This window comes from Triticum aestivum, chromosome 1A (assembly GCF_018294505.1).
Source record: "Triticum aestivum cultivar Chinese Spring chromosome 1A, IWGSC CS RefSeq v2.1, whole genome shotgun sequence".
NCBI classification, from domain to species: Eukaryota; Viridiplantae; Streptophyta; class Magnoliopsida; order Poales; family Poaceae; genus Triticum; species Triticum aestivum.
In genome coordinates, this window is record NC_057794.1 from 51321934 (window position 1) to 51330688 (window position 8755).

At 39.8% G+C, this 8755-nt stretch overlaps 1 pseudogene across 1 annotated transcript; it reads left to right on the top strand.

The window, feature by feature from the left end:
* Window positions 1-433: 433 nt before the first annotated feature.
* On the top strand, window positions 434-3088 carry LOC123189207 (glutelin type-B 1-like; annotated as a pseudogene). Its single transcript, XR_006495638.1, has 4 exons — window positions 434-803; window positions 1369-1643; window positions 1768-2448; window positions 2542-3088. The product of XR_006495638.1 is annotated as a glutelin type-B 1-like (transcript).
* The last annotated feature ends 5667 nt before the right edge of the window (window positions 3089-8755 follow it).

An 8755-nucleotide genomic window follows, 5' to 3' on the forward strand; every position in this document is an offset into this window, starting at 1 on the left:
CTTTGGCGAAGCAAAATCTCATCATCACACAAGTGCAAAACTATCCAAATGTATTTGTTATGCAGCAACTAAAGTGATGTTTCCAGTTAGCGGTGCAGTAAACAAACAAGCATAAAAGCGAGCACTAGACAGAAGTTGGTACAGATATGTTTAAGAAGTTTGTAAGTTACGTGAAAAAGAAACACTTAACCAACGTGTACGAAAACCTTTCTAGAAATAATGATGTAGATGATCGTTAAAGTCAACACAGAAAGGATTTTCTATGTTTGCGTGCAGTCATATATAACTTTAACTCATGAGAGTTGGTTAGAGCCACTCAACTTTCCAATTGTCGAAATTATCATATGTTCTACATATTTATCTTAACAAATCTTGTCTCTACATAAGTTCTAGGTAGATTTTGTTTGGCTATAAAAGCCACACACATCTCCCAACGCTAACATCAAGAAAACTTCTCTCTCCTCTTCAAACAGCCATGGCAGCCACTGGTTTCGCTTCGCTCTTTTTTTACTTTTGCATTTTGCTCTTGTGCCATAGCTCCATGGCACAACTGTTTGGCATGAGCTTTAACCCATGGCAAAGCTCTCGCCAAGGGGGTTTCAGAGAGTGTACATTCAATAGGCTTCAAGCATCTACACCACTTCGTCAAGTGAGGTCACAAGCAGGCCTGACTGAGTATTTTGATGAGGAAAATGAGCAATTTCGTTGTGCTGGTGTATTTGTCATCCGCCGTGTAATCGAACCTCGTGGTTATTTGTTACCACGATACCACAACACTCACGGATTAGTCTACATCATCCAAGGTTTGTGTAGTAATTTAATTAATATAGTTACCATTTCATCGAAAATGCCTTTTGGAGCTCGGCCTCCATGGAGGCCGGTTTTTGAAAAATACAAAAATCATGAAAATTCATATTTTTACAATTCAAAAAAATCTGAAAAAAATTACAGATATACATGGAGGCATAACACACATGTGTGTAAATTTTTAGGACGAAATACGTTGAAATGAAGGCTGTGCAAAAAAGAAAAATCTGAGGCCTTTTAACACATGTTACTATTCATCCTCAAAGTCCAGAAATTTGTCTTTTTTCTATAGGTCGCATTTCGAAGTATTTCATCTTGAATTTTTACACACACATGCATTTCATCCGTGTATAGTTACATATTTATTTTCAGAATTTTTTGAAGTCAAAAAGTTTGAATTTTGAATTTTTCAAAAATAAAGGGCTCCATGGAGCTCGGTCACCAAAACGCCCTACTCCCATTTCATATTACTAATAGTTTCTTGAGATAAAGGTTACTATTTTTAGTATTTTATTTGTCAATAAGTTTCTAATACTAACATGCAGATATGTTGTCACCCAGGAAGTGGTTTCGCCGGATTGTCTTTTCCTGGATGCCCAGAGACATTCCAAAAGCAGTTTCAAAAATATGGGCAAGCACAATCCGTACAGGGTCAAAGCCAAAGCCAAAAGTTCAAAGATGAGCACCAAAAAGTTCACCGTTTCAGACAAGGAGATGTCATTGCACTACCGGCAGGCATTGTACATTGGTTCTACAATGACGGTGATGCGCCAATTGTGGCTATCTATGTTTTCGACGTAAACAACTATGCTAATCAACTTGAGCCTAGGCATAAGGTAACAAATGATCTTTGAGACAAATCTATGTGGGGTCAATAAGTCTATTCAACTAACCTGTTGTATTTAATGTAGTTTACAAAGTGACATGTTGTTTAATTTCTCTTCTTGATCAATCTTGTAGGAATTTTTGTTCGCTGGCAACTATAGGAGTTCCCAACTTCACTCTAGTCAAAACATATTCAGTGGTTTCGATGTTCGATTGCTTGCTGAGGCCTTGGGTACAAGTGGAAAAATAGCGCAAAGGCTTCAAAGTCAAAATGATGACATAATTCATGTGAATCATACCCTTAAATTTCTGAAGCCTGTTTTTACACAACAACGAGAGCCAGAATCCTACCCACACACTCAATATGAGGAACGGCAATCTCAGGCAAAACACTCTCAGGAAGAGCAACCTCAAATGGGGCAGTCTCAGGGAGAGCAACCTCAAACGGGGCAGTCTCAGGGAAAGCACATTCAGGGAGAGCAACCTCAAATGGGGCAGTCTCAGGCAAAACACTATCAAGGAGACCAACCTGAAGAAGGGCAGGAAGGGCAATCTCAAGAAGAACAATCTCAGGCAGGGCCATATCCGGGATGTCAACCTCGTGCAGGGCAATCTCATGCATCACAATCAACTTATGGTGGTTGGAATGGTTTGGAGGAGAACTTTTGTGATCATAAGCTAAGTGTGAACATCGACGATCCCAGTCGTGCTGACATATACAACCCGCGTGCCGGTACAATAACCCGTCTCAACACCCAAACGTTCCCCATCCTTAACATCGTGCAAATGAGTGCTACAAGAGTACATCTCTATCAGGTAATTATGATATTGTGTTTTTTCATACTCTTTTATATTCAAAGCTTCACAATGAAATTCTAACGTTATACCTTACATAATTTACGATCGCAGAATGCCATTATTTCACCATTATGGAACATTAATGCTCATAGTGTGATGTACATGATCCAAGGACATATCTGGGTTCAGGTTGTCAATGACCATGGTCGAAATGTGTACAATGGCCTTCTTAGCCCGGGGCAACTATTAATCATACCACAGAACTATGTTATTATGAAGAAGGCACAACATGATGGAAGCAAGTACATTGAATTCAAGACTAATGCAAACTCCATGGTTAGTCACATCGCGGGAAAGAGCTCAATCCTCGGCGCCTTGCCCGTTGATGTCATCGCCAATGCATACGGCATCTCTAGGACAGAAGCTCGAAGCCTCAAATTTAGTAGGGAAGAGGAGCTGGGAGTATTCGCTCCTAAATTCAGTCAAAGTATCTTCCATAGTTCTCCTACCAGCGAAGAAGAGTCATCTTAAGAGCGCATGAGCTAATGTCAAAACTAGCTCATGGACTAAAATAAACACATCATTGAGTGTGTAGCACTTTGATGTTTCCATATATGGTCTTCTCAATAAGATATCAACAAAGGTCCATTGTGTTTCATATGTTTACCTTTCTGGAAATTTCATGAACTTTGTTTTGCGAGTTGCATTCGCGAATTCTTCATCTAGATAGTGTGCATATGTTATCGTATTTGTACTACTATTCTATGTGGTAGTGGTTCTCGTTTCTCATTGTAGCGATACAAATTCTCACCATAGCAATAAACACCAATGTGTTTTTCATTTGTGTTTGCACTGACATAAACATCACTCACTTGCTAACTAAGCCTAGTAAACACCAGTGTGTGGTGGCTACGGTCAGCTCAATACATTCTTCTATGTGCCATTGGCCCCATTTCACTTGTGTTGTCTTCTGCAAAAATCATATCATTGATGAATTAGAAGCTTTAGCAGAGGTTAGACCTCTATCTGAGCATGAAATCAAGATCAAGAATCAGTCGAATGCACAGATAGCTAACATGCTGCGTGAAGAGGAACTCAAATGGTACCAACATTCTAACTCTCAATTTATCCTGAAAGGTGATTCGAATACTAGATATTTCCATGGAGTCGCCAATGGCAGACACCGGAAGAAAATTATTCATTCCCTACAACAGGATGAGGGAGTGATTGAGGGGCATGAGCAACTTAAATCTTATATCACTAATTATTATAAAAATCTGTTCGGAGCCCCAGAGGAAGGAAACTTCTTGATGGATGAGACCCGAACAGATGACATCCCTCGGGTCTCTGATGAGGAAAACAACCTTCTAACAGCCCCATACTCCGAGGAGGAACTTAGAAAGGCGGTTTTCCTAATGGAGCATAACAAAGCCCCGGGTCGGATGGTTTTCCCGCTAAGTTCTATCAGAAATTCTGGCAAGTCATCAAACCGGATCTCCTACTTTTGTTTACCGACCTACATGCTGGCCAACTAGAATTGTTTCACTTAAACTTCGGTGAGATTATTTTATTACCTAAGGTTAATGAGGCAGAAAGGATACAACAATATAGACCTATTTGCCTCCTTAATGTTAGTTTTAAAATATTCACGAAGGTTGCGACTATTAGGCTGAATTCGGTTGCTGAACATGTGGTTCGGCCTTCACAGACAGCTTTTATGCAAGGCAGACACATCCTAGATGGAGTTGTTATCCTTCATGAAATAGTCCATGAATTACACCGGAAAAAGTTAAATGGGGTGGTACTCAAAATAGACTTTGAAAAGGCTTATGACAAAGTCAAGTGGCCTTTTCTCCAACAGACTCTCAGAATGAAAGGATTTTCTGCAGAGTGGCGCACGATGATCCATAGCTTCGTTTCTGGAGGTAGTGTTGCCATTAAGGTCAATGATGACATTGGACACTATTTCCAAACAAAGAAGGGATTGCGACAGGGTGACTCGATATCGCCCATGCTATTCAATATAGTGGCGGATATGCTAGCGGTCATGATTGAGCGTGCCAAGGTTGATGGCCAAATTGATGGGGTAGTAAATCATCTAGTTGATGGTGGTCTCTCTATACTTCAATATGCTGATGATATGATTCTCTTCATGGATCATGACCTCGAGAAAGCAAGAAATCTGAAACTGATTTTATCAGCATTCGAGCAACTCTCGGGTCTAAAGATCAATTTTCATAAAAGTGAATTGTTTTGCTTCGGCGAGGCTCAAGACGAGGCCCACCTGTACGCTAAACTGTTCGGATGTGGGTTGGGTCAGTTTCCGATCACATACTTGGGGACACCGATACATTATCGGAGACTCGCAAATGCTGAATGGAAACACGTTGAGGAGAGACTGCAAAAAAGACTTAGCAGTTGGAAAGGTAAACTGCTGTCTCTGGGTGGAAGAGTGGTCCTCATAAATTCAGTACTTAGTAATATGGTACTATATATGATTTCCTTCTTCCAGTTACCGAAAGGAGTTTTACATAGATTGGATTACTTCCGATCAAGATTTTTTGGCAAGGAGATAGCGAGAGAAAGAAATATCGACTGGCTAAATGGAGTGTGGTTTGCCGTCCCAAAGACCAAGGCGGATTGGGCATTCATGACCTTGAGGTTAAGAATAGGGCCCTCCTCGGCAAATGGTTGTTTAAATTACTAACGGAAGATGGTGTATGGCAAACCTTCCTAAGGAGGAAATATGTGGGTTCCAAGGCGGTATCCCAAGTATATTGGAAGCCTGGGAATTCCCACTTTTGGGCAGGTCTAATGGCTACGAAGAAATATTTCTTCTGCTATGGATCCTTCTCAATTAAGGACGGCTCGAAAATTAGATTCTGGGAGGACAAGTGGCTAGGAAATGCCACACTTCGGGAACAATATCCGGCTCTATACAACATTGTGCGCCACAAAGGTGATACTATCGCCACGGTAATGGAATCATTTCCGCCAAATGTGATGTTCAGAAGAGACTTAATTGGACCCAGACTCCATTCGTGGAATATCCTGCTCCAACGGTTGTCCACGGTGCAATTGTCACATGGGTTTGATGTATTCTGATGGAACCTCCATGGAAATGGACAATTCTCAGTGGATTCTATGTAAGAGCATTAATCCAGTCCGATGTGCCAGTTGTTAATAACAAGAAAATCTGAAAGATGAAGATACCTCTTAAGAATAAAATCTTTGCATGGTATCTTCGTCGCGGAGTCATTCTTTTTAAAGATAACCTTATTAAGAGGAATTGGCGTGAAAGCCCGCAGTGTGTATTTTGTCACCATGGGGAGACAATAAAACATTTATTCTTCCAATGCAAATTGGCTCGTTCTATATGGTCAGTCATCCAAATAGCTTCTGGCTTGTATCCTCCCTATAGTGTTGCTAATGTATTTGGCAATTGGTTACATGGGATTGATCACAGGTTTAGAACTCTTCTCAGGGTGGGAGCGCTTGTCGTTATTTGGTCGCTTTGGCTATGTAGAAATGATAAGGTTTTTAACGATAAAAGTACTTCTCTGTTGCAGGTTATCTACAGATGTACCAGGACTCTTCGTTTATGGTCCTCTTTACAACGCTGAAGAATCGAGACTTGTTTACGGAGGTGTGTACACGATTGGAGGCTACGGCGAGGGATACTTTTACCCAACATGGGTGGCAGCATGATCTAAGGATTGACCCCCCTCCACATTAGGCGTTATTCGGACTCTACATGTTTCGTTGTAATTCACCTCTTTATTTTTATTTTATGTGAGAGGATCTTATTTGGCTGTGTGCATCTTAATTATGCAGAGGCCGAGTGTAATGCTTAAATCCTTTAAGTAATAAAGCGCCCCTTTTCGAAAAATATGGTCGTTGGGTGAGTAATTTCTCATTCGCGCTTAAGACGAATGAACGATGATGTAGATTTGTAGAGTGCCCTTGAGTTCTTCCTTTGCAATTGGGTTCAACTCATTTTTTATGTGGAAATTAGGTCTGGCCACTATCCAACTTGATATTTGATGCCCGCCACTTTTCTTTTGAAATTGTGGTTGTGCACTAACGATTGCAAATAAATTGGGCAGAAGCCCTGTGCGTTTGCCACCAAGTTTTCACCTCATTTGACCCATCTTTTCTTTTGTGAGTCTCAATGCTGGCAATAACGGAGGGGAGACTCATATGAAACATCCATTCGATGTGTTGGCCATCATTTGGCCATGTTGTCAACTATGAATATGAGAGCCAACATCAGCGCTCGAGCTCCTTCTCTTCCAGCTACCGCCGCGCACCTAGTTAGGCCATTCTAGACCCTACACGTGCATTTCCCACCTGAAACTGCCACGCCACCACCGGCGAGCCCGTTTGCCATCTCCGCGTGTCCTTTCACGTGCCTTATTTTCCGCCAGAGGCCGCCGCCGAGTCCAAAATGGAAGCATATGAATGCAATTCATGGTATATCAAATGAAAGAAAAAACTATCAGACTTCCTCTTCATATCAGTTCATCGCAAGATGCAAAATAAAAAATGGTATCCTTGCTATTTAATTGCGCGCTAAAGGTTCACTCACCGTGGCTGTCGATCTTTGTCTTGTATAATTAACAATGATTAAGATGACAATCTAAGCGTGCCCCATGAATCAAGTGAGTGCCACGTGTCGTGTGCAGGGCCAATAAGCCATACAAATTGATATATAGTTATATATATATATATATATATATATATAGGTAAAATAGATGGGGCACCTAGGTGCCCAGGCACCTTGATTATTTTGAAAACCGTGGTATATTTAATTTGTTTCCTAACTATTCTTCATGCAAGACTTTCCATGCTTACATTTTGTTTTTGTTTTTTTTTAATATTAGACATGCAAGACTTGCCATATAATAAATTGTATTAATGTTGATTTGTTTTGAACTGTCGCGGGTGTCTAATACGTGTATTTTTGTTTCCTAATACGGGTATCTAATACCTACCAACAAAACTATATATATATATATACGCAGATACCTATATATATTTAATAATTTATTTTTGGACATTTTGTTCGTATGTATGTTTCTAATATATATTCAATATATCATATGACTAATGTATGATACCCACGCTATAATATACCCTACGGCGATAAGAGTGAAACATACCTCCTATTTATTTACCCAATTTATCGTATACCCTAATGTCCAAATTGTACATATATACCTATTAGGTATATATTGGATATACCTATGGTTATACCAAATGGATGTTCGTATGTCTGTTTCTAATGAATTAATTTCCAAGGTATATGGCATTTAAAAAAAATTAAGACCGGGTCATACCCATTGTCTCATATACCTAATATATTGTATTCCTATTATAAAAAAAAACATTTCCACGGATGAGTACAACGTACCTTTTACTAATATATATATGAAAAATGTCTTCATACGCATTAATTTCTTATTTGTGTCTCTCATATTTCTATTAATAGCTGTCAAATATGGAATGTTGCCATGCGTGGAATTCTCTTTCCTATTTGCTACTACTACATAATTATAGCCTTGCATGCTACTAATGGTTCATATTTATGGTAGTTATTCTGTCATAATTATTTCCAAATCAGTCAATTGTAATGTAATACATGAACAGGCATCTAAATGCAATCGAGCGGTCGAAAGGCTAGGAGCCTGGGCACCTAGGTGTCCCAAACTGCCGTCCTATATATATATATATATATATATATATATATATATATATATATATATATATATATATATATATATAGTTTCGACTAAGGAAAAACATGATAGAGTATATATAGTTTCTTTAGGGCTATATATGGTTTTTGACTAAGGAAAAACTTGATACTACATTATGGTTAATAACAACAAGCATGTGTATGTGTCTCGCAAGGCGCCATCGAGATGCAGCATAAAGACACCCGACAGCACATTATCTCACTACTATATGCCCGCCTTCTTGCTGATGATTCCTGCTAATTACTCCACCTCTCAAGAAATGCCAACCCTGCTGGTATGATGTGTGTGTCCTACTATTCTGCTGGCATGTGTGCATCAGTGCATCGCCCATTGCTTGCTTACTGGTAGGAGTACAACCCTAGAAATGTTTTTTTACCTGCCGGTGGTAGCAATCTCGCTCGTGCCAGCGGTGCTCAAGATTTGATCTCGGGAAGATTAACTTAGTAGGCTACTTTGCTGATTGCACTCTCGTGATCTCCCTCGGAAATAGCAAGGAATGATAGGCTACTGTAGCCTGTAGGTACTACAGTAGTTCACTTCAGTGCAACCGATATACGGACCGGGAT